Below are 25,371 nucleotides of genomic sequence, written 5' to 3'. Positions count from 1 at the left end.
CCAGCAGCCACTCTGCCAAGGAGAAGGTGGCAGGAGACATCCCCTCCCTCAGGAAGAGGAAGGCAGGAAAACCCACCCCACCCACAGGATGGAGACCCGAGGGCGGGGCAGGGGACAGCCAGAGGGTGGGGAGCTGTTGGTGCCCAGAGAGAAAGCAGATGCGCCTGGGGTCTGCCCTAGGCCTGACCGCCTGCAGGACTCCCATCTACCAGGGCCCGATGGAATCAGCCACTGGCATCCGCCCTCACCGCTCACACAGCCCGGAACCCCCTCACGACCTCTGAAATTAAGGCAGTGACACTTTCACAGGTTTCGGGTCCAAATTTTTGCCTGGCTGAGCATTCAAAGGTGGTTCCTTCTGTGTGGGAAGATGAAAATGATGAAGAGGGTCTCCCCCTTCTGGGCCGAGAACATTTCAGACTTTTCTAAAGTAGCTTTGTCTGAGGACTCGGAGGACTTTAATCCTTATACAGGACCTGGCCGAACTCACCAGATACAAGTAGCGGCTGAGAGCTCTCATGGGCCAGGCACAGCCAGATGGGGCTCTGTCTCCAAATGTCCCTCCCCCAGGTGTCCCCCTGGGCTGCCTCTTCCAGCCTGTGACAGCTGACCCTTGCGACATCCAGGGTCCCACCTGATGCTCACAGCATGCAGGGGCAGGTGGGGCAGGGTGGTGAGTGACAAGAGTCACCATAATACTCTTGAGACCACGAGAGGGAGGAGGGAGGGAGGAGGAGCCATGGGGCAGCCAGGCCCTGCCAGTCCAGACACCACAGGGACACTTCACTCTAGGTCTGATCTGGCATTGACCCTGAAGAGGGCGGTTTTATCAACCTTCATATGCACAAAACTGGCCAGGCTGCGAAGAGGCACAACCAGAACCACACACCCGGCCAGAGCCGCACACCCGGCCAGAGCCGCACACCCGGCCAGCACCGCACACCTGGCCAGCACCGCACACCCGGCCAGCACCGCACACCTGTTCAGCACCGCACACCTGTTCAGCACCGCGCACCCGGCCAGAGCCGCACACCCGGCCGGCACCGCACACCCGGCCAGCGCCGCACACCCGGCCAGAGCCGCACACCCGGCCAGAGCCGCACACCCGGCCAGCACCGCACACCCGGCCAGAGCCGCACACCCGGCCAGCACCGCACACCTGTTCAGCACCGCACACCTGGCCAGCACCGCACACCCGGCCAGAGCCGCACACCCAGCCAGCACCGCACACCTGTTCAGCACCGCACACCCGGCCAGAGCCGCACACCTGTTCAGCACCGCACACCCGGCCAGAGCCGCACACCCGGCCAGCACCGCACACCCGGCCAGAGCCGCACACCCGGCCAGCACCGCACACCTGTTCAGCACCGCACACCCGGCCAGCACCGCACACCTGTTCAGCACCGCACACCCGGCCAGCACCGCACACCTGTTCAGCACCGCACACCCGGCCAGCACCGCACACCCGGCCAGAGCCGCACACCCGGCCAGCACCGCACACCTGGGCCAGGAAGGATTCCAGATGGATAAAGCTCCCGAGCCAGGCTAACGATGAGGGAGTGGCGGCCAGTGGCCAGGGCAGTGAGTTCCGGCTGGACGCACTCCGCCCTCTCTCAAGCCTCCCTCGCACCCAGAGCTGGCAGGGGCCTGGGGGGCTGGAGGGTGGCAGATTCAGACAGACCCCGGGCCCTGCAGGCCATACTAACTGCTCTGAGGGGAGAGCCGCGAGCTCGGCTCCAGCACAGACAGCTTATGGCGCGGGTGGGTCCACAGGGTCGAATGGCCCTGGCCACACACAGGAGCCTGGGAGAAGGAAGCTTCCAGGCATGGGGACCACAGGGGAGTAGAAGACAAGCCTGGACACGAAGACAGTGCCCTACCTTGCCCTCATCCACGAGTCCTTCTCACAGTTTACCCTTCATGCCTCTGGACCCCTCAATCCCCCAACAAATCCCCAAACAGAAGCTCCGAAGGTCACACGATCACCCGGAAAGATCCGGCCAGCTTAGGGCGAGAACCGAGAAGACTGGGGACCCTGGGGTTCTCTGTCTTTGAGCCTCAGGTTCCTGACCTGTCTCAGGGGTGCTAGGTGGGCTGCCCCAACACCCAGTCCTCTCTGCTCTTTCTGCTGAGCTGGGTCTGGTCCCCACACGTGGGCAGGACCCCACAGCACCACAGAAGCCACCCACTTCCCTCCGCAGCCCTCACCAGCCCTGGGCCAGGCGGCCTCTGGAAGTGACTTACCAGAGATCAGGCGGAGACCAAGAGGGAGTGGGTCAGAACCTCCGGGGCGTGTTTCCGCCTCCTGACCGGGCCGCTAGACCATGCCCCTGGAAGACAAGAGTGACAGGTCACGTGGGCTGTGATGACCCAGCCAGAGCCCGTGCCCCTCCCTCTGGTTGCTTCTGTTGTGCCTGTTGGGGTATCACAGCTTCTGCAAGCGCCATATGAAATACAGAAACCCCTGGCTCCCGGCTCCGGCCAGCCACCGTGGGCAGTGGTACGTGCCTGAGGTTGCTGCACCCCAGAGGGAGGGAAGCCCACGACTACATTGACAGATGCCCGGAGGGGAGATGCTGGCTGCCCCTCGAGTGAGGTCGCTGGTTACTACAAACTGGCATAGAAACTAAGCATGGCCAGGACCTCTGTGGTCGGCAAACTCAGCTTCGAATCCCAACAGCATTGTCACTTGGGGCCATCACAGACACACAGCCTGCATCCTCACCCAGCACTCTGCACTCTGCTCCCTGTAGGGCTGTGGAGAGGGTGCAGTGGAACCGTGCACGCCCAGACCTGGCACCCACAGCTGTGCCCTGCCCCCTTCAGGGTCCCTCCATCCTCTACAGTTTCTTGACTGGCATACCTGGGTTGGCTCCTCATCACCCAACCTCCTCCTCCAGGCCCACATTGCCCCCTGCATGCTGCCCGGGCCCAGTACAGGGCACACACTAGGTGCTCAGGAAAAAGTCAGGACAAATCAATTGACATTTGGCCAGCAGCTCACAAAACCACCCGGAGGCTGAGAAGGGAAATTTGTGCTACCAGTCATCCCACCTTCACCCCCCCCCACTGCCAGCTCTGGCACAAGTGTTTCCAGTGCCCTCTGTATAGGGTAAACTCGAACTGGCCCACCTCCCTCTTCTCTGCCTGCTCCCCATGCATGGATTGGTGACCCCTCCTCCTGAACCTGCAGCCTCTGTATTAACAGTGTTGAGGCCGACAGCTCCACACACCCAGGATCCCTGCTGAAGGCTGTCTAGGCATTTGTACTCATTATCCAATGTAATCCACACAACCACCCTGGGAGGCAGGCATGGCCATCATCCCCATTTGACAGATGGGGAAATGCGGAGGCTTATAGGAGCCAATTACCTGCAAGCTCATGTGGCTTGCAAGATGCAGAGCCAGGATGGGATCCTGACAGCCCGTTTCTCTTCCGTATCTACCACATAGTCCCTAGTTACTTCCTCCCAACACAGGGTTCTCTCCCTCATAGCAAGGATCCCGCTTTACAAATGCCCACTAGAACACGCAGCCTCAGCGCAGTGCGGCATGCCAGCAGAGCTCCTCTCGCTCCTGCATAATGGGGGCGCTGCACCTCTCCCCTCCTTCCACCCCCCCTCCCCACCCCACCGACTGTGAGCTCCACAAGGTCAGGAAATCGCCTGCTTCATGTCTGTACATCTGCTCCTGCCCAGAGCCTGGACACAGCAGGTGCTCAAGGAGTAATCAATGTTTGACAAATGAATGTCCCCAAGATGCTTCAGACGTGATTGGAAATAGGGTGTATCTTGCTCAGAGTTAAATTTCTACCATTTCCTAAATATAGCATTTTGTAGGCCAATTACGAATGTAAACTCACTGCTAGAATTGAAGACCTAGCAAAGTCACGCCTCTTCCCACCAGAAATTCTCACTGCAAAGTTACTATGCTGTTAAGATTTTGTGTGTGTGTGTGTGTGTGTGTGTGTGTGTGTGAGAGAGAGAGAGAGAGAGAGTGTGAGTGAGAGAGAGAGAGAGAGAGAGAGAGAGAGAGAGGCTGGACACCGTGGTTTGCACTTGTAATCCCAGCACTCTGGGAAGCTAAGGCAGGTAGATTGCTTGAGTCCAGGAGTTTGAGACCACCCTGGGCAACATGGCAAAACGCCATCTCTACTAAAAATCCAAAAAATTAGCCGTGTGTGGTGGTGCGTGCCTGTAGTCCCAGCTACCTGGGAGGCTGAAGTATGACAATCTCCTGAGCCTGGGAGGTGGAGGTTGCAGTGAGCAGAGATCACACCACTGCACTCCAGCCTGGGTGATGGAGTGAAACATCTCAATAAAATAAAATAAAATAATATATTTTATTTTTTAGGTCTTCACAACAAAACTGAGCAGAAAGTCCCCATACACCCTTTGCAGCACTCCGGGCCACAGCCTTCCCCATGGCCCACATCCCCCATCAGAGCGCGCCATTTGTTACAACTGAGGGGCCTGCACTGACCATCATCACCTCCAGGTCCACAGCTCACATCAGGGCTCACTCTCGGTGGGGGCCACTCCGAGGGCTTTGACAAACGTGCGCAGATGCCACGCACCATTACAGTTACCAAATAGCGCACGCTCACCCACTAAAGCTCCTCTGTGCGCTCCACCTTGCCCTGTATTTTCCCATGGTGCTTTCACATCCAGGATCTCAGTGAAGTTCTCTCACAGCTCCTCGCGCCCTGCTTTGACACTCAGAGAAATCAAGACCCGGACAGGGTCAAGGACTCTCCATGAGGAGAAACCCAGGAATGGAGCCAGCAGCAGAATGCACCAGGTCCTCAGTTCATCATCCCCTCCCACCCGCCCTGGTAGCGAGCTCATTCTCAACTCTTTAGGGAGAAGGAAAGAGACTGGGTCACCAGCCTAGGTCACTCTCGGCTAACTGGGGTGTGGGGAGCCCAAGACACAAATCCCAAACCCCTGCTCTATTCTTTTCAGCTGCTCTGGTTACTTAAAAGGGTTTGTTTGTTTTGTGGGGACAGGGTCTTGATCTGTCACCCAGGCTGGAATGCAGTGGCAAATCAAAGCCCACTGCAGCCTCGACCTCCCAGGCCCAAGCAATCCTCCAGTCTCGGCCTCCCAGGTAGCTGGGAGTACAGGTGCACCCAAATCTATATATTTTTTTCATGTTTAGTAGAGATGAGATCTCACTACATTGCCCAGGCTGGTCTCAAATTCCTGGGCTCAAGCCATCTGCCTGCCTTGGCCTCCCAAAGTATTGGGATTACAGGCGTGAACCACCACGCCCAGCCTAAAGGGGAATTTTAAGAGGCCATGGAATGCAGTGAGTCAGCACACTCCTGGGGTAGGAGGGGCCTCTGTGTGGCCCCAGCTGGAGCAGGTGAGTGCCACTGGGCACGCTTAAGCAGCATACCCAACCACCATACTGAGGTCCCTCGCTGTCTGGCTGCCAAGGCCCCACTGTCTCCAGCGTCCTGGGGGCACCCCTGCCTGGCCGACACTCTCAGTAACCGGCCTCACAGAGGCATCGCCTCTCTGTCCCACCGACAGACAGCCAGGCCAGCTGATGGGGAAAATGCTGGGTGGTGGCAGGGTGGAGAGGAGGTGCTGGGTCCAGGTTGGCCTCTGCTGCTCAGTGGCCTTGGGCATACACCCTGTGCCCTCTGCCATTTCCATTTCCCCATCTGTGACGAAGCGGGCGAGCTGGACTCCAAGCAGGCCTGGCCAGCTCTGACACCAGGCTTCCTAGCAGGAGTGGGGGTGGGGGTCTGCTGTTCCAGAGACCTTGAAGGCACTGGCTTCCAGGCTGCTTGGGAACACTCCATTAACTCAAATTGCAAATTTCCTCCTGGCTCTATCTCTAAGCCACAGGGGCTCCCTGGCCACCAGCTTTCCAATGACAGATAGAGATTACAGTCCTGGCTCGAGACAAAATCAAGTAGCAGAAGTCATTATGCAGAAATAATTATGTTGAGTTATGTCTGGTTGCTCCCGATTTCTGTCTAGTGATTGTCTTACAAATTGCCATGCCTCTTCCTCTAGAGGAGCAAAATGCAGAGGCCTGGGTGATGCATACAGACCTGTTGGGCAGAGTTCTACTGCTCAAACTCTTGCCAGCTGGGGTGTCGCGCCCTAGGGTAGGGTGCTCTGTGCTGCCCTTTGGCTGAGCGCTTGGGAGAGGAAAGGTCAGAGAATGAACGCCCTGGGAGGCGCCATCCGAACTCCCCAACTAGGGGTGTGAGCCCTTTACACACATGCTTTTCCTGGGTCCTTCCGGACCCTTCCTACCCCAGCCTTTGATTATGTCAGGCCTCAGGCCCCTCTCTGAGTCTCTGGAGAACTGCAGCACGTGGCAAGCCCGGGGCTGCATGGCCGGACCGTCTGGGCTCAAAACCCGGCTGGACTATTTCCTAGCGGTGTGACCTTAACCTGTCATCTCACCAATCCCTGCTTCCACTCCCACATTTGTAAAATGGAGATGATAATAGTACTACCTAGCGCATCAAGTTTTTGTAAAGATTAAATGAGCTAATGCACGATAAATGCTTGGTACATGAGAAGAACTCAATAAATGTCAACTAGGACTGAACGAGCAGAGAGAGGCCTGCAACACCTGAGCCAAGTGAACTACCAGAACCGGCTCAAGAAAGACGCAATCTGAAAGACTTGCAACAAGTGAAGAGGTTGAATTAGGAATCAAAACACTATCCACAAAGGAAGGCCCTGGCCAGGTAGCTTCACCACTGAATTCTACAAGCATTTAGGCAATACCAATTCTTGGCCAGGTGTGGTGGCTCATACCTGTCATCCCAGCACTAAGGGAGGCCAAGGTGGGAGGATCGCTTGAGCCCAGGACTGTGAGACCAGCCTGGGCAACATAGTGAGACCTCATCACTAATAAATAAATAAATAAATAAATAAATAAATAAGCTAGGCGTGGTGGTGCATGCGTGTAGTCCCAGCTACTCAGGAGGTTGAGGTGGAAGGATCGCTTGAGCCCAGGAGTTCAAGGCTGCAGTGAGCTATGATCCTGCCACTGCACTCCCGCCCAAGGGACAGAGCAAGACCACATCTTAAAAAACAACAACAAAATCCCCAAAATATCATGAAAGAAGCCAGACACAAAAGCACAAATGTGGTATGATTCCATCCATATAAAATGTCCAGGACAGAGACAGAAAGTAGATTCATAGTTTCCTGGGCTGGCAGAAGAGGGGATGGGGAAAGAAGGGTTCGCAGTTAAAGGGGAGGGGTTTCCTTTTGGATCAACGAAAACACTCTAAAGTTGACTGTGGTCATAGCTGCACTCGCACCTGAATATACTAAAAATCACTGCATTGTATACTTTACATTGTATATACTGTATACTCTAAATGGGTAAATGGTAGGGTATGTGAATTACATTTCCATAAAGCTTTTTTTTTTTTTTTTTTTTTTTTAAATAAAAAGGAATCTAAGTCAATCTCCTCCTACTCCTCTATGCCAGGAGACGGGACAGCAAAGAGCAGACTCACAAGAGCAAGGGGCCCGAGTGCGGCACTCCCAAGCCCTGCAGCCAGGGGGTGTAACAGTCTCAGTGCTGGTCACCCTACAGAGGCGAAGAGATGAACAGGTACCAACTTAGCTGACCGCAACAACCTGGCAGCCTCAAATCCAGGGCTGCGCCCCCAGGAAGGTGCTGAAGCTGAGCTACAAACTGCCTTGGAGAACTCCCCCCAGGCCCTGCAAACCCATGCTGAGTGCCCACCATGTGTGTTAGGCACAGGGACAGCATCCCCACCTTTGAGAAGCCCATGGCTCAGTGGTGTGCACGCACATGTGTGCTGGGCATCTGGTGGGCAGTCAGAGACAAGCTCTTAAGATCTCTCTGCCTTCAAGGTGGTGACCCCGTCCGCTGGGGGTGGAGCCGGAGCCCAGGCCCTCAGGAATGTGCATGTTCGGGAGTTTCCACTAGAGGAACTCTCAGCTCAAGTCCACAAACAGCCCAGGCTGCCACCCTGGGTACTGCAGGTCACGGTCTAAGCAGGTTATGGTTCCGGGGCTATTTCTGGGTCAGTTCCTCCCTCTTGGCCCAGTCCTGGAGAGGTTTGGTGCCCATTTCCCTGGCTGGCTGGTCTTTGGCAAAGGGTGCTGGAAAAGCTTCTTCCTCCCAGCACCCAAGCTCTTGCCCAGGCACAGGCTTCACGTGCTCACCGGGACCTGCAGAAAGCCGGAAATGGCCTCTCCTGCTTGCTCACCGTGGGCGGATGTGTGCTCGAGAGATGACAAATTATTTTAATATATTCTGAAATCCAACATAATGAGGAAGCAAAGTCCCTTAGGGAGAAAAAATTATAATGGGGTCTGAAGTGAAAGATGGATGGTTTTGGATTATGACTATTTTGGAGGTGACTATGATTTTCAAATGACTAATTCCACTGTGGCCCCAGGTGGTAAGCACAGTCGCTCCCAGAATACAGATGTTTTGTACAGTGACCTTTCTTCATGGAGGCATTTTTCTCCCATGGTTCAATTCAAGACACTGAGTTACAGAGGCACCTACGTGTCCTGCGGAGACCACCAGGGTGGGCTGCGGTCTGAGACCAGCCACAGGGCACACAGTGGAAGCCAGGACGTCCACATGAGACCATATGGGTTGCAAGCTTCACACAGGGGAAGGTCTGGAGAGACCACCCAACACCTGAGCTGCAAGTGGCCATGGCGGTGCCCAGCACCAAGCCCCTGGTTCCTGGGGTGCTGGGCACCAGCTGGCAGGGATCCCGGACATTCAGAGAATGTGTAGTGTCTCACTGTAGCTCCTGCTGCCATTCCCATTACCAGTGCATTTGAGCTCCTGTCACGTAATAAAAGGAATCTACAGTCTATGACCACTTTGAAAAACTGGCGTTTTTACTAAAGGTGCCCACACATGTGCCCCGTGAAGCAGCAACTCGCCTCCTTCATGTATGTCCAACAGAAAGAAGGACACGTGCACCAAAAAGCATGTGCAGGGACACTCAGCTGCACCATTTGTCCCAGCCCCATCCTAGAAACCATCCAAATATCCATGTACATTGCATGGGCAAAGAAACTGGAATATAGTCACAAGGGAGCCCTGTACAGCAATCAGAATGAACCTCAATGCCACACACGACAGATGCATCTCACAACGACAGTGCTGAGTGAAGAAGCCAGACTTCCACACTGTGTCTTAGTCCAGGCTGTTTGAACTAATTACTATAGACTGGGTAGCTTCAGGGACAAATATTTACCTCTTACAGTTCTGGGGACTGGAAGTCCAAGATGAAGGTGGTGGCATGGCTGGGTTCTGGGGAGGGCTCTCTTCCTGGTGTACTGATGGCTCCTGTTGATGTAGGGCAAGTAGCCCCCAAACTGGGGCTTAGCCCAGGAGGGTCCTTGGCTTCACCCAGGAAAGAATTCAAGGCGAGCCAGTGGTATCAGCAGTTTTTACTGAAGTGGCCATGCACAGCGGCACAGAGGGGCTGCTCCTTGCAGGGCAGGGCTACCCTATAGGCAATGTGCCCAGAGCAGCCGCTCAGAGGCAGGGCTGTAGTCAGACTTAGTCCCACTTTTAATCACATGCAAATTAGGGGGTGGGTTACGCAGAAATTTCTAGGAAAAGGTTGGTAACTTCCAGGTCGTCAGATCATTGCTATGGAAAGGGGCAATAGCTTCTGGGTGTCGCCATGGCAGTGGCAAACTGACATGGTACACCAGGTGGGCGCATCTACGGAAAGCTGTTTCCATCCTGGCCCTGTTTTAGCTAGTCCTGAATTGAGTCTGGTGTCCAAGTCCTACCTCTGGAGTTGATTCCTGCCTCCTACCTCACCTTCTCATTATACACTTGCATGGCAGACAGCAGAGGCAGGTCTGGCTCGCCCCCTCTTCCCATAAAGGCACTGATCCCATCATGGGAGCTCTGCTCTCACGGCCACATCACCTACCAGAGGCCCCTTCGTAAGAACACCCCACTGGGAGTGAGGGTCTCTGCACAGGAATTTGGGGCGTACACACATTGGGTCCACGGTACCCACTAAGATGCTGCGTGACCTGGACTCTTTTTTTTTTGAGATGGAGTCTTGCTCCGTCGCCAGGCTGGAGCACAGTGGTGCAGTCTCAGCTCACGGCAACCTCCGCCTCCCGGGTTCAAGCGATTCTTCCGCCTCAGCCTCCCAAGTAGCTGGGACTACAGGTGCATGCCAAACGCCTGGCTAATTTTTGTATTTTTAGTAGAGACGGGGTTTCACCATGTTGGCCAGGATGGTCTCGATCTCTTGACCTCGTGATTGATCTGCCTGCCTCGGCCTTCCAAAGTGTTGGGATTACAGGCGTGAGCCACCGTGCCCAGCCCGACCTGGACTTTTAAACACCGACAAGGTGTTCACTGCTGTGGCTGGGGACACAGACTGGACTTCCCAGTAAGAGATGAGGTCAGCGGGGAGTGGGGCTTGGGGGCTGGGGATGGAGTTTATATTTTACTTTAAGCACAATTGCTATAGAAGAACTTTGAAAACCAGAGTGCTACAAAAATACCAGGCACCAGGGAGAGAAATCAGAGGAGTCCCTGGACTTTGGGGCAGCAGAGAGAGAAGGGAGCTGTGAGACCTGCAGTCCTCTCCCCGTGGCGGGGGTGGGGTGGGGACAGGTCCCCTCTAAACATGCTGTTTCCTTGAGACTGAAACTGGTTTGTTCACTCATGACCTTCCATAGGCAGGAAGGAAAGGGAAACAGCTCGCTGCTCATTCACAGAATTCTCGGACCCTCCCCAGCCAGTCGGTGGCACCCCGGCCACAGCTCCTGAATGCCCCCGACCCTCGGACCAGGGGCATAAAGAGCCTGCTTGTTGTCTTCTTGGGCGGCGTCTGAGGCACCTCCTCTTCCGGATGGAGGAAGATAAAACAAATCTTTGCCAACGTCAGAACAGTGAGGCTGCCATAAGGGAAATGCCAACAGCCCCGGGGAGGCGGGGAACAATAAACCCCTTCCCAGTCCAGCACTTTCTGTCTGGGGAGCCTCCTGCCCGCAGACACGCTGACTATCCGCTGTCTGTCTCGGCTAGACAAGCCTCTGACCTCCTCAGGAGACCCTAGAACCCTAGGTCAGAAGCCTCCAACTGTCCTCTGGCGGCTGAGGGTCCCAGGCGCGTCCTGCAAGGGCAGGGAGGAAACGCATCCAGGGCTCCCCCCGCCCCTCACGGCCACTTCACCCGCCCAACACACAGACCTCCGCTGCGGCTTCACTGGCGAGGAAAATAGGCAACTGCAAAGAATGAAAAAGAAAAAAAAAAAAAAACACCCATCTCGCCCAACCCTTCCACTGTGCGCTTGAACAAGCACGCCTTGAGAAAAAGGGTCTCAAGTCGGCTCACAGGGCCAGTGTGGCCGGGTCACACTCCAGGTGCTTTCATTTGCTGGGCAGAGATGCAAAGATTCAGGCATCTGAGTAAGTGTCCCTTGCAGGTGTTCAGGCCACAAGTCACCTTTCAGCTGTTGGCCATGGTCACATGAGCCGGGGCCACAAGCCTCTCTGAGTCCCTCTCAAGCTGTGTTAATGATGACACTGGAGGAGCAGGACGAAGGGCCAGCAGGAATGCAGTTTGGAACCCGGGTCAGTATCACCCGCTCAGCAGCACGGGGCCACGCTGTCCCTGGTGAGGTGGTCCCTGTGTCCACTAGAATGGCTTAGGAACAGCAGGTACCCAGAGCACCAGGAACGCTGTGGGGGTGACAGGGTGGGGGATACACCAGGCGCCCCTCCACGTGGACATGCCCCACAGCAGGCTGCAGCCAGCCTCCAATGCGACACCCCTCTCCAGGACTGCCTCCTCTGCAGGACTGCTTCCTCCAGGGTACTGTGGGCATTCCACCTGAGGAGTGCCAGGAGGCTGACTGGAGGAGGTGGCTTCACATGGGGCTACTCTTTGGACTCATGGTCCTTAACGTGGAAGGCTGAACGTGGCATTTATGGGTCCCCCTTAGGAGCCCTCAAAGGTCACACCCTGTCTCACTTGCTCCTCATGGGTGCTGGAAAGACACAGACCATCCCCCCCATCTATAGATGAAAAACAGGCTTTGAGCCACTTGCCCCGGGGGACACAGCCACCAGCACTGTGCCAGGAACCACACTTGGGCCCACCTGGCCTGCCAGCCCTGCTTCTCCCACCAGCCACTCCCCGACACCGCACCCTGCCTCATGGAGAGGCTGGAGACCAGACCTTACCCAAAGAGCCATAGGGGGTGGAAAGCGCCCCCAGTGAGCCTCTGCAGTGAAAGTAAGCAGTGCCGTGCAAGGCAGCGCAGAGGGTGGGTGGGGCCTGAGGCGGGCCTATGGAGAGGTGGAAGGGGGTGCAGGCAGCGGGGCTGGTGGGGGGTGCTCCAGCTGGCCATCTGCAGCATGGTCTCCTCCACCGGGCTGGAATGCCCCCCACCACTGACGACAGCCTCCCCAGCCTGCAGACCTTTGTGGTTTGGCATTCAACACCCTGACACCCACCTGGGGCCTCAATCTCACCCAGTGGGCCGATTCAAGATGCCAAAAATCCTGAGACTCTCCCACGCTGCCGTCTCAGCCCCTCCCCGCCAGGGCCCTGGGCCACCTGGGAGGGCCCACCTGTAACCCGGGGCGGGGTCTTGCTCCCCACATCAAAGCCCCTTCCCAGCCTCTGCAGCTGGGCAGACTCTCAGCAAACATTCCAAAGCTTCCACAGACCCACTCAGTGCTGAAACAACAAAGCGATAAACATGCAGTGAATGAGTCAGCGAGTGGCAGCTCGGAGCACAGAGCCCTGCAAGCGAGCCCAGGCAGAAAGGACCAAGCCCATTCTCGAAGGGCTCTGAATACTGAGTTCAGGCTGCATTTGGCCACAGGGAGCCATGGTGGGCTCTTGAGCCGTGGACCCAGAGGATCAACACGGTGGCCCGGGCAGAAGGCACATGTCGAAACTGATGTCAGGGAAACCCTGAGGAGGTGAGGGAGCTACCTGGGCTGGGGTGAGCCTGGCCCTTGTTAAAGTCCGAGACCTTCAAGAGCAACCGTGACCTTATGCGGCTCAGCTTATCACACTCGAGTCCTGCTGTGTTATCGCCATTAATATCCTAATAGCCGGACAACCCTGAAACCCAGGGCCAGCACATGCTCGGCAGCCAGGCTCCCCAAATAGGCAAAGCAGGAAGAAAAGCACCCAGAATGGAGGGGCTCCAGACACCCCTGAAACGCAGCCGGCAAAGCAGCAGCCTGGAACCATGTGTCCAGGGAAGTGGGGGATTAAGCCAAATTCTCCTGCTGAAACCACTTAATCAGGAGCCTTACAGAACACGCAGGAGCTCGGCTGCAGCGTCTGTGATGAAGGAATAAGTCATCTGAAAACAGAAATAAATTATTCATCCCCACAAATGAGCAGCCTCTGGGTTCCCGCAGCAGCCGTCTCGACACAAACATCTAAAAGGCTCGGCAAATCCTATTAGTGACACCTTTGGCCAAGCAGACACTGGATGCCACCATCACCCATGCAGACAGCTCACCGTGATCTCTTCCACAGCTTCTCAATCTGCATCCGCAAGTGAAATCAGCCCAGTACACTGGATGAAAACATCACAGCCCGGCTCGGCCTCGGAGAGAAGCAGCAAGTGCCTGTACCCAAGGAACTCGGATCACTAAGCCTCCCTGCCCGGGAAGCAAGCCTGGAGCAGGTGCTCGCTATAATGCAGATTCCTGGGCCCTGTCCCATACAACCTCCTGGAGTTCAGCCCTGGACACTGCATTCCCAAGTGTCCTGGAGCTGAAGCCACCACTGGGAAGCACTGGGGTCCTGGAGTCCCCCAGGGATGTAAGCATGGCTGGCCAGCCTCACACCACTAGGTGGTCTTAGCTCAGATTCTCAGCCTCTCTAGGCCCAGAGGCTGGGAGGGGCTGACGGGAAGATGGCAAGGAACCACACAGCAGCTCACACACACGTGCACTCCATGGCAGCCACTCACAGCGGGGTCTTCCCGTCGCCTCTATCTTTATTTTCACACCTTTGATTTCAGTCTGCTCAGCTCATTTCACCATCAGAAAGAGAAGTCTGAAGCTTTCTTTAAAAGTGCAAGCCCCGGCGGCCACCACACTGTTTTCCCTGCCTGGAACACTCCCTAGCTCCCCAGTCAACTGCTCTTTCTTTAGACCCCAGCTCAGGGTCCCTCCCTAAGAAAGCCCCCGAAACTCCCAGCCGCTGGCTTTTATAGCACTGAGCACCGCCCCTTCAGCCCCCTCTGCCACTGAAATTCCACTTTTCTGGGAGTTGCAGATTCGCATCTGTAGCCCCACAGGGGAGGGGTTTGCACCAGTGCCCAGCACAGCACCTGGCACCACAGAAGCATGGCAGGTTGTGGAGGGCAGCGGTGAATGTGAGTGAGGGGACCCCAGAGGTGGCAGCCTCAGTTGCTTCCCGTATCCCCAAAATGGGCCTCAAAATCCTTCCCTCCAAACACGCATCCAACATGGATGTGCAGAGGGGGGTTCTCGCCCTCCACCTCTCTGCTCCCACAAGGGGTCTTTTGAAAGAACACCACTGGCAGCTCCCATCCCAATCCCAGTGAGGGGAAGTGGCTCATCTGACATGGCTGAAGAAAGAAATGACCTTCCAGCCAGCGCGCCATCTCCGTCACCTTGTCCCCACCCCGATGGTGGAGATCTGGGGTTGTTCTGTTGTCTGCCTGATTGGGAGGTTTATTTTAAAGGACGGGGCAGGTATTAGGATGCTGATTGCAGCCAGGGAGCAAGCTTGCCAATCCAGAGCCACCAGCAAAAGATGTGTGTGGATGCGGGTGTGTGCACACATGTGCATGTATGCGTGTGTAGTTACATGTGTGCACATATAATTTAGTGACTTCAACCTGGAGACGTTTTTAGTTATTACAACTGGGGAGTTGAGGGGACACATGCCCTAGCATCGTAGCACCTTATGGATGGCACAAAGATAGTGCTAAGCGCCCCAGTGCACAGGACAGCCCCCCCACCCCCCACACCAAAGAATTATGTTGCTCCAAATTTCGACAGCGCCGAGGTAAGGAAACTTCACAAACACATTCCCCTATTAGTCACTTCTTAGATTTACCTTTTTTTTTTTTCATTCAGGGCCAGTTGCGGTGGCTCAGGCCTGTAATCCCAGCACTTTGGGAGGCTGAAGTGGGTGGATTACTTGAGGCCAGGAGTTTGAGACCAGCCTGGTCAACGTAGTGAAACCCGTCTCTACCAAAAATACAAAAGTTAGCTGGGAGTGGTGGTGAGCACCTGTAATCCCAGCTACTCAGCAGACTGAGGCACGAGAATTGCTTGAACTCAGAAGGCGGAGGTTGCAGTGAGCCAAGATCACAGCACTGTACTCCAATCTGGGTGAGAGAGTGAGATGTGGTCTCAAAAAAAAGGGAGGGGGGCTCGGGGGGTGCACTCTGTCACCCAGGTTGGAGTGCAGTGGTGTGACCTTGGCTTGCTGCAGCCTCAACCTCTTTGGCTCAAGTGATCCTCCAACCTCAGCCTCCTGAGTAGCTGAAACCACAGGCACGTGACACCATGCCAGGCTAATTCTGTTTATTTTTTGTAGAAACGAGGTATTACTATGTTGCCTAGGCTGGTCTAGAACTCGTGGGCTCAAGCAGTCCTCCTGCCTCAGCTTCCCAAAGTGCTGGGATGAGAGACATGAGTCACCGCACCAGCACAGACTCACCTTTCGACCAGTGGCAGATTAGTGGCACGGGGTGTGTGGATTAATCCACACCTCATTCCCAGAGGCGGGTCTAAGGTGCCGCAGCGCGTCCCGCATACCACTGCCCTGGAAAGTCCTGCACATGCGAGCCGCCACTCCCCTCCTGTTCCGAAACAGGAAGAAGCTCGAGGAAATGCAGCTTCGAGTGCTCAGGAAAAGGGCCAAGTGCCCTGTGGTGTAGCCGGGCAGAAACAGGAAGGTATGCAGCCTTCGTGGCTGATTTGCTATGGAGAACACACTCCCCACTCAGAGCTGCAGCCGGGCACAGGAGGGTTTCACTGGGTCCCACACGGGAGCAGGGAGGGGGCAGTACCTGTAGCTTCTCACCCAGTGCCAGATAGAGCTATTCGCTCCTGCCTCTGCTCTAGCTGACTTGCTTGGGGACGCGTGCCCTCCATGCAGCTCACGGCATATGGCCATTTCCTTTTTTTTAAAAAATTAATGAACTTTACTTTTTAGAGCTGTTTAGTTTATAGCAAAATCAGGTGGAAAGCACAGAGTTCTCGACACCCCTCCACCCTGTCTACCCCCAGGGTGGCTGTCTGTTACAACTGATGAACCCACCCTGACTCTTCATTGTTAGCCAAGTCCGTAGGTTACAGCAGGACTCACTGTTGGTGCTGTATATTCTATGGGTTTTGACAAGTGTGGAATGACACGTCTCCACCACTACAGTCTCATGCAGAGCAGTTTCACTGCCTTAAAAATGCTGGTGCTCTGCCTGTTCATCCCTCCCTCGCTCCCAACCCCTAGTAACCACTGATCTTTCTTATCTCCATAGCTTTGCCTTTCCCAGGATGTCACAGGGCGCGGTCCTCCGCAGGCACAGCCTTTTCAGATCGGCCTCTCTCTCAGCCGCGTGCAAACGAGCTCCCCCATGTCTTCCGGCTTGGCTTGCTAGCTCATTTCTTCTTAGTGCTGTGGAATAATACTCCATTGTCCGGGCGCTCCACAGGTTTTTATCCATTCGCCTACTGAAGGACACGTTTGCGGCTTCCAGCTTGTGGCAGTTATGAATAAGGCCACTATACACATCCATGCGCAGGTTTCTGTGTGGACACAGGTTTTTTTTAACTCCTTTGGGTAAATATCAAGGAGCATGATTGCTGGATCACAGGGTAAAAGTGTGTTTAGCTTTCTAAGGAACTGTCAAACTGTCTTTCAAGGTGGCTGCACTGTTTTGCGTTCCCACCAGCCGTGAATGAGCGTGGCTGTGGCTTCCCGTCCTCCCTTGCATCTGGTGCTGAGTGTCCTGGGTTTGGGCTGTTCTCATCGGTGTGGGATTTACAATTCCCTGACAGCCATTTGTTTTTAAGCCCTATTTACTTTAAGATCACACAAGACCGATCTTTACTGTGAACCAAAGTCTCAAAATGTCCCATCAGGAATCCCAAATGACAAGATGTTCTGGTGGCACAGAGAACCCGGGCCAGGTTGATATGGAGGGAGGACACCCCAACTTGCTCAGAAGACAGGCTGACAAACACCGTCCCTGGAGTCCGGCCTGACGTGACCGCGCCAAGTTGACCCTGGGACATCAACATCTCCACACAGCGCGCATTACAATCTAGAGGGACTGTCACAGCCACTTTGCCACTTAGTGCCTCCACATGGAGACCCAGACCCGAGGCGGCAAGAGACGCGCTAGAGCCGGTCTCCTACGGTGGGCGGGGAGATTCCAGGTCCCTGCGCGGAACCTGAGCTGGGGCTCCGCAGACTCGCGACTCTGTAAGGTTCAAAGCACAACCTTACATCCCTGCGGAATCCTTTAAGGAGCTCAGGTGCCTCTGTGGTTGGACTAAGGGCCTATCCAGTATTTCACAGATACATGCATCTTCTGGGTGGTGCTCACCTCAGGGGCACCTGGACACCTCAGACAGGGCCATCAGGCATCCTGGGGCCCCACTCTGCTCACCAGTCCCCATGAGAACTCAGGGGCTGCCACCGTCCTGCACAAGCAGTCATCCGGAAGACCCGGGCCATCGACATGCCCAGCGGCTCCCACACTTGAACTTCTTCATCAGGTCGTGGGCTGCTCTTCAAGCTGGAACTGAAGTCTCATTTAGGCATTCTTGCACTCATCCAAGACATTCTCTCTTTTTTATTTTTTAGATGGAGTCTTGCTCTGTCACCCAGGCTGGAGTGCAGTGGTGTGATCTCGGTTCACTGCAACCTTCGCCTCCCAGGTTCAAGTGATTTTTCTGCCTCAGCCTCCCAAGTAACTGGGACTACAGGCACATGCCACCATGCCTGGTTAATTTTTGTATTTTTAGTAGAGACAGGGTTTCACCACATTGGCCATGCTGGTATCAAACTCCTGACCTAGTGATCCGCCTGCCTCGGCATCCCAAAGTGCTGGGATTACAGGTGTGAGTCACCGCACCCAGCCAAAACATTCTTAATTGAACTCCTACTACGTCCCAGGCACCATCCTAAGTGTTACAGATGCAACAGAGAACAAGAGTGATTCCTATTTTCAAGGAACCCACAGTGTGTTAAGTGCCCAGGAGATTTTGGAGAATATGTGCCATAGGTGAGTGAGTACAGGATGCAGGGGAGCCTGCAGAGGGGTCTCTAGCCCCACCTGGAATCTGGGAATGCTTCCCAGAGTAGGTGACATCTAAACAAAGATCTGAAGAGTGAATAAGAGTTAGTCATGCAGAGAGAGAGAGCGAAAGACAGAGAGAGAGAGAGAGAGAGAGAGAGAGAGAATGGGGAGGGGTAGGTTAAACGGGGCAGCCCTGCTAGGAACTTTACAAGAAACTCCTACACCCAGGCAGAAGTAGCTCTGCCCTGCAGGAAGGTGGCTCTCTGTGGACACACCATGGAGGCCAGTGGGTGGTGGCAGTCAGCATCCCCAGCTTTCTAGGCCTGAATGGATCACAGCTGGGGAGGCCTTTGGCATAGCACCGGAAGGCTGGTCCCAGCAGATTGGTCTGGTTGGAAAAATCCTAGGGGGCAGTCAATTCAACAACACAACCCGCACCCATCCACACACCTGGCCCCAGCGGACCCTATATAATAGTCCCTGGGTCTCGTGGACCCCGGTGTGCCCACTAAGGTAGGGGTTGAGCCCAGGGCACACACACGTGGCTGATTTGCCAACCTGCCCATACACTTTCTCACTACCCCAGAGCATAGGAGCTGCTGTCGCCAGACCAGGTGAACCTTGCACCCTTCTGACTAAGCTGGATTTGCTTTTCATCATTGCAAATCTACTGTGGCAAAGGGAAAAGCAGCCCATCAATTGCACAACGTGCTCAGTCTGCAGCTCTGAGCCCCAGGCACTAGTGCAGTTCGATCTGGGCAGAGCTTTTCTGAAGTGAGTCTAATTCTTGCCTGGACCTCCAGGTGGACTCGGGTCAGGGAGTCCACCCTCCCTGCAAGAGGTCATGCCTGAACTGGGGGACCTTTGATTCCAGCGTAGGGGTGGCTCTGGGGACAGACAGAAAGAGCCACCGGTTCTGAGTGCGCTCAAGCCCCTCCAACCCCACTTTCTTCCAAACCCATACTCTCATGAATGAACAACTCTATACTTAAACCATAGCACAAAGCCTGCCTTTAGCCATGCGAAATTTCATCTTATTTTCAGCTCATCCTTTCAAGCAACCAGAGACTCTGGAATCTAACAGCATTGCAGTTTTGCACCCTTAGCCAATCTGATGAACATAACAGGGCTTATAAAGCAGACGGTGAAATTGCTGGCAGGGTGAAGGCAAAGCCTATTGAGGGACATCCAGTGGTCACGGTCATCCCATCCCTCAAGGCCTTGGAGGCCAGGCCATCAGACTGTCTGCACAGCCACCTAACTGTCCCACCACTCAGCTCCCATCGCAGAACTTGGAGGGCTCAGTCCATAGCTCCTCCCACAGCCCAGCCCAACCCACCAAGAAAAGGAGTCAGACCTGTCCATCAGGACCCCCATGGGCCACCCCTAGAAGGCACGGGTGGCCTCCCAGCACTGCCCATGGAACGTCCCAAACACCTTCCCTCCACAGTAACTTCCACAAGCAACACCTCACTCATCCTCACGATTTTTCTGGGAAACCAGTAGAGAGGGACGTTTACAAGCAGAAAAAGAGAGACACAGGTTTCTGGAAGGCTGCAAGGCTGAACTTCAAATGCAGTCTTCAGAATCACGCACTGTGGCCTTCGAGCTGCAGACCTAGAGACACTTCTGGCTGATGCAGGCAGAGTGGTCGTGTAGGGAGAACACAAGGGCAGTGTCTGGTCCCAACTCCCCACTGTGCCCTGATGTCTCTGGGGAGGGTATGGGGGGTGGCCTTCCATGAAATTCAGGGCTGAAATGAATCACATCCAAGTCCAAAACCTTCTGCGACTTGCCATTAAAAGCTATGCTTAGGCCAGCCACGGTGGCTCACGCCTGTATCAGTACTTTGGGAGGCTGAGGTGGGTAGATCACCTGAGGTCAGCAGTTCGAGACCAGCCTGGCCAACATGGTGAAACCCCGTCTCTACCATAAACACAAAAATTAGCCAGGTGTGATGGCAGGCCCCTCTAATCCCAGCTACTCAGGAGGCTGAGGCAGGAGAATCGCTTGAACTTGGGAGGCGGAGGTTGCACTGGGCGGAGATAGCACCACTGCACTCCAGCCTGGCAGACAAGAGTGAAACTGAGTTTTTTTTAAAAAGTTATGCTTACAATTTTTTTTTTTTTTTTTTTTTTTGGTACGAAGTCTTGTTCTGTTGCTAAGGCTGGAGTGCAATGGCGTGATCTTAGCTCACTACCACCTCCACCTCCCGGGTTCAAGCAATTCTCAAGCCTCAGCTTCTGCCTCCTGAGTAGCTGAGACTATAGGTGTGTGCCACCACACCCCTCTAATTTTTATATTTTTAGTAGAGATGGGGTTTCACCATGTTGGCCAAGCTGTCTTGAACTCCTGACCTCAGGTGATCTGCCTGCCTTGGCCTCCCAAAGTGCTAGGATTACAGGTATGAGCCACCATACCCAGCCACAAATAATTTTTAATGACATAGGAAATGAAATGATATGGTCTTAAGTAGAAAGAAAAAGTGGGACCTGAAACAAATACGTAGCCTGTCTCAATTACAGCATGGGTCTCCCTGCGTCGCTGTAAATGAATATTGACCGAAAGAAATGAACCCATATGTCTTCTGTGATGATCCCTGAATTGTAGGATGATGTATTATCATTTTGTCTGCATTTCCCACATTTTCTACCATGAAGATTTAGCATCTATAACCAGCTCAGGTGCCCAGCAAACAGCAGCCTCTCTCCAGTCCCCCTGGAACACGCAGGGCGGCCACGGACCGAACGATTGTGCCCTCTTCCCAAACGTGCACAGGTGCCCTAACCCCAACGGCCATGGTGGTAGGAGGCGGGGCCTTTGGGAAGGAATTAGCTGGTAGTGAGGTCGGGAGAGTGAGGCCCCCATGATGGTATTAGGGTCCTTGTAAGACGAGGAAGAGGCTAGAGCTTGCTCATTCCACAGGAGGACACAGAGGGAAAAGCCACCTGCAAAGCAGGAAGAGCCCTCCCCAAAACCTGACCTGCGGACGCCTTGATCTAGACCTCGCGCCTCCAGAGCTGAGTGTCAGTGTCTGCGTTGAGGCAGTGGATCTGCAGTGCTTTGTTATGGCAGCTGGAGAGGGCTGAGGCAAACACCCTCCTTTACCAGGACAGGAAGTAAAACTAGCAGCTGCAACCAAATCTCTCTGACCCCCACAAGCCTTGGAAATATTCACTGTGCAAAGGGGTCCCACACTTCCCTTCAAAGCAGTCTTAAAAAAAAAAAAAAAAGCAACCACCATGCACGGTGGCTCATGACTGTAATCCCAGCACTCAGGGAAGCAGAGGTGGGCGGATCACCTGAGGTGGGAAGTTCGAGACCAGCCTGACCAACATGGAGAAACCTCTCTCTCTCCTAAAAACACAAAATTAGCCAGGTGTGGTGGTCCACGCCTGTAATCCCAGCGGCTCAGCAGGCTGAGGCAGGAGAACTGCTTGAACCTGGGGGCAGAGTTTGCAGAGCTGAGATTGTGCCATTGCACTCCAGCCTGGGCAACAAGAGCAAAACTCTGTCTCAAAAAACAAACAAACAAAAAACCCAAAACATGAAACCACCTTTCTCCACTTTTTCTTGGGCAAGGTAGCTGCAGAGTCCTGACTCAGGAAGATGCCAGAGAATCCAGGCGCTGGCACCTTCCTAGGGTCCCGCCACATCCTAAACCCCATCAAGAACCGAAACCCAGACAGGTGACCCCAGGAGGGCCAGTGTCATCCCATCCTCCAGTGTCTGGCCTGTCTTGAGGTCGCAGAACTAGAAATTACCACCTTGGTCAACTAAGGCCTTCAGCCAAAGTCAGGACCCTGCCCACCTCACCCATGCCCTCCCCACCTCACCCATGCTCAACCCGCATCTTTCCCGCCTCCAGCCCTCCTTCCCCACACTCCCTGAAATGCCATCCCTGAGCCTGCCCTGCCCCCTCAGTGGCTCACCACCCTTGAACGCCCTCCCTGTGCCTGGACCCCTTGGTGGCTCACTGCCCTCAAATGCCCTCCCCGTGCCTGGACCCCTCGGTGGCTCGCTGCCCTGGGGTGACTCTGGATGTCTCTTTATGTTTCTGTGTTCACTGTTCACACTGGACTCACTGTTCCTCAACAGAACACCCTCATAATGTTTTGTATCTCGGTGCCAGGCCAGGGTCTGCCCTCAGAGTGATGCTCAGCCAGGACTGCTCAGGAAGTGCCAGTGCGGGGAGGTGGGCAGGACACGGGAGCCGGGGGCGGGGGTCAGGCACTGCCAAGAGATGGCAGGGGGCTTCAGAGATGATGGGGGCCCTGCCCGCAGAGGGTGGAAGAGTGTGTTCGGGCAGATGGTGTGTGAAAGGACGGGGACAGGGGTGTGGCCGTGACACTCCGATGGCAGCAGGTGGGCACAGCAGGTGCCTGTGGCATGTAAGAGCCATTGACTGCATTGGTGTCCAGAAAGTTGGGAAGCTGGCAGGATGCCAGTTACGTCCATGCATTATCCAGACACATTCCCAGGTGAAGTGCTGCTCGTGTAAAGCACCGGAGAAGCGCTGTCGCAGGCCTGGTTGTGGGCAAGGGTGCATTTGCTCCTCTCGGCCACCTTCCAACTGCTACTCAGGGCGGCGCAGCCTGCATGGCAGCCTCCTCACACCTCTCAGCAGTGCTTCTAGAAGGAGGCAGCCTCAGTACTCAACAGCAGGGTGTTCATTAAAGAAGTCACGGTACACACCCAGGAACAGAGTACTGCCTTCACATCTGGGCCACAAAGGATGATTTTAATAAAATGGGACTACATATCTACTTAATTATTATGTTAAATAGGTTACATTACAGTATGTAAAAATACTCTGTTTATGGCAAACTTAAATAAAATATACATTTTGTGAGACTCAAGAGATATAAAGGCTGGCCACAGTGGCTCACATCTGTAATCCCAGCACTTTGTGGGGCCGAGGCGGGCAGATCACTTGAGGTCAGGGGTTCGAGACCAGTCCGGTCAACATGGAGAAACCCCGTCTCTACTAAAAATACAAAACTTAGCCAGGTGTGGTGACACGTGCCTTTAATCCCAGCTACTTGGGAGGCTGAGGTGGGAGGATTACTTGAACCCAGGAGGTGGAAGTTGCCATGAACCAAGATCATGCCACTGTACGGTAGTCTGGGTAAGATCCAGTCTCAAAAAAACAGGGATTCCGCCGGGCGCGGTGGCTCAAGCCTGTAATCCCAGCACTTTGGGAGGCCGAGGCGGGTGGATCACGAGGTCGAGAGATCGAGACCATCCTGGTCAACATGGTGAAACCCCGTCTCTACTAAAAATACAAAAAACTAGCTGGGCGTGGTGGCGCGTGCCTGTAATCCCAGCTACTTAGGAGGCTGAGGCAGGAGAATTGCCTGAGCCCAGGAGGCAGAGGTTGCGGTGAGCCGAGATGGCGCCATTGCACTCCAGCCTGGGTAACAAGAGCGAAACTCCGTCTCAAAAAAAAAAAAAAAAACAGGGATTTTTTATAAAGTCAAGTTTATTAAGGCATACTTTACACACACTAAAATTCACCTTTGTAGGTGTACAGGTCACTGAGTTTTGACAAATGTGTCACTACCAACATAACAACTTCAGCACAAGTCTGAAATCTTTTAAAATTACATGTTAATAGATGGTTACAGCTAATATGTTAGTCTGTTTGCATTACTCTAAAGAAATAGCTGAGACTGGGTCATTTATGAAGAAAACAGGCTTCATTGGCTCACAGATCTGCAGCCTGTACAGGAAGCATGGTGGAGCTAACCATCATGGTGGGAAGCGATGGGGAGCCAGGGTGTCACATGGCAAGAGCAGAACAAGAGAATAGGGAGGTGACGCACTCTTTTAATTGACCAAGTCACTCACTCATCACCAAGGGGGAGGCCCAAGCCATTCATGAGGATCCCCGGCCCTGATCCAATCACCTCCCACCAGGTCCCTCCTGCTACGCTGGGGATCACATTTCAACATGAGACTCGGAAGGGACACGCATCCAAACCACATCAGCTAATATAAATATTGTATCTGCAGCTACTCTCTTGAACTATTTATTTATTTGAGAGTTTTTCATCGATTCCGTCGGGCAGGGAGGGAGCCAGTACCTGCTGAGTGCCCGCCATGCAGAAGGTGCATCACGGGGATGCGTTTGGTTTCACCTTTTCCTCCAACTCTCAGAGAAAGACGTTATCCCTGTCCCTGTTGTATAGTGAGGAAACTAAAGTCTGGACATTACGTAACCTGTCCCAGGTCACACGGTTGCTAAGAGGACAATCTGGGGCTCAAATCTAGGTCAATTCTTCAAAGTTTGCCACTCTGCAAACAACAGCACCGGAATGTGTGTTCTTGGCTAACCGCTTTTCTTCAAGCTTCCTAAAGGACATGGAATGGGAGTGGTGGTCGTACCCGTGCTCCCTGCCCCGCCGACCGCTCTGATGCACAGAAAGCGGCTGCTCCACGGGAAAGCCCCGAGTCCTGGGAGTGGCCTCTGAGTGTCCAGGCGGGAGAGGCTCCCACGGCAGCCCTGTCCTGCCTGGTGAACTGCAGGAAGAACAAAGCGCTGCTAAGTGGAAAAACAAAACCAGGTTGTAAAACAGTAGCTAAGGAATGAACCCACTTGCGGAATCGTCTCTATGGGAATGTGTGTCCAGGCAGGGCCGGCTTGCACACGGCAGACTATACTCCAGAGTTCCCTCTCCCGCCGGGACTGCGGGGGGGAAACGCTTTCCTCCCCTTCCCCAGCTCTTTTCTCTTCTGTGAGTTTCTAGGATTTCTTCCCTAAAGACAGCTGAGTATGGGAGAGGTCTTCAACTCCTCTGCAGGCTCCCAGCTCCCTGCCAACGTCGATCCTCGGCGGCTGGCCCAGGGAATTCTCCCATGACATGCCTCCCACCACCCCACCCGTCTCTCCCTCCTTCTGTCTAGTCAGTATTTTAAATCACCTATTCCCTGGATAAAGAGGACACGGAGTCCGGCCCGACGAGTCCTCCACTCTCCACTCTGGTGGAGGAGACGCCAACAGCCAACATCAGCCAACAACAAGCAACGAAAGTGATTACGGGCAGGGGTGTGCCCCAAAGGCAGCGATTAGGGCACCTCCCCTACGCGTGGGG

General features: G+C 54.5%; 1 protein-coding gene across 7 annotated transcripts in view; it reads right to left on the bottom strand.

Moving 5' to 3' along the window:
- Positions 1-25,371, bottom strand: part of HPCAL1 (hippocalcin like 1) — a 123,729-nt gene that overhangs the window by 24,618 nt on the left and 73,740 nt on the right. For 6 of the 7 annotated variants that reach the window (XM_074393936.1, XM_039463701.2, XM_074393949.1 and 3 more), the window contains exon 2: positions 2,245-2,330. The gene's annotated coding sequence lies outside the window, so the exon portion shown is untranslated. Of the gene's footprint in view, positions 1-2,244; positions 2,331-13,507; positions 13,704-25,371 lie in introns of those variants that run through there. The other variant, XM_039463710.2, reaches the window with a different exon arrangement.

Source organism: Saimiri boliviensis, chromosome 1 (genome assembly GCF_048565385.1).
Source record: "Saimiri boliviensis isolate mSaiBol1 chromosome 1, mSaiBol1.pri, whole genome shotgun sequence".
NCBI lineage: Eukaryota > Metazoa > Chordata > Mammalia > Primates > Cebidae > Saimiri > Saimiri boliviensis.
The sequence above is the reverse complement of the archived record's forward strand: the minus strand, read 5'-3'. Positions and strand labels throughout refer to the sequence as shown.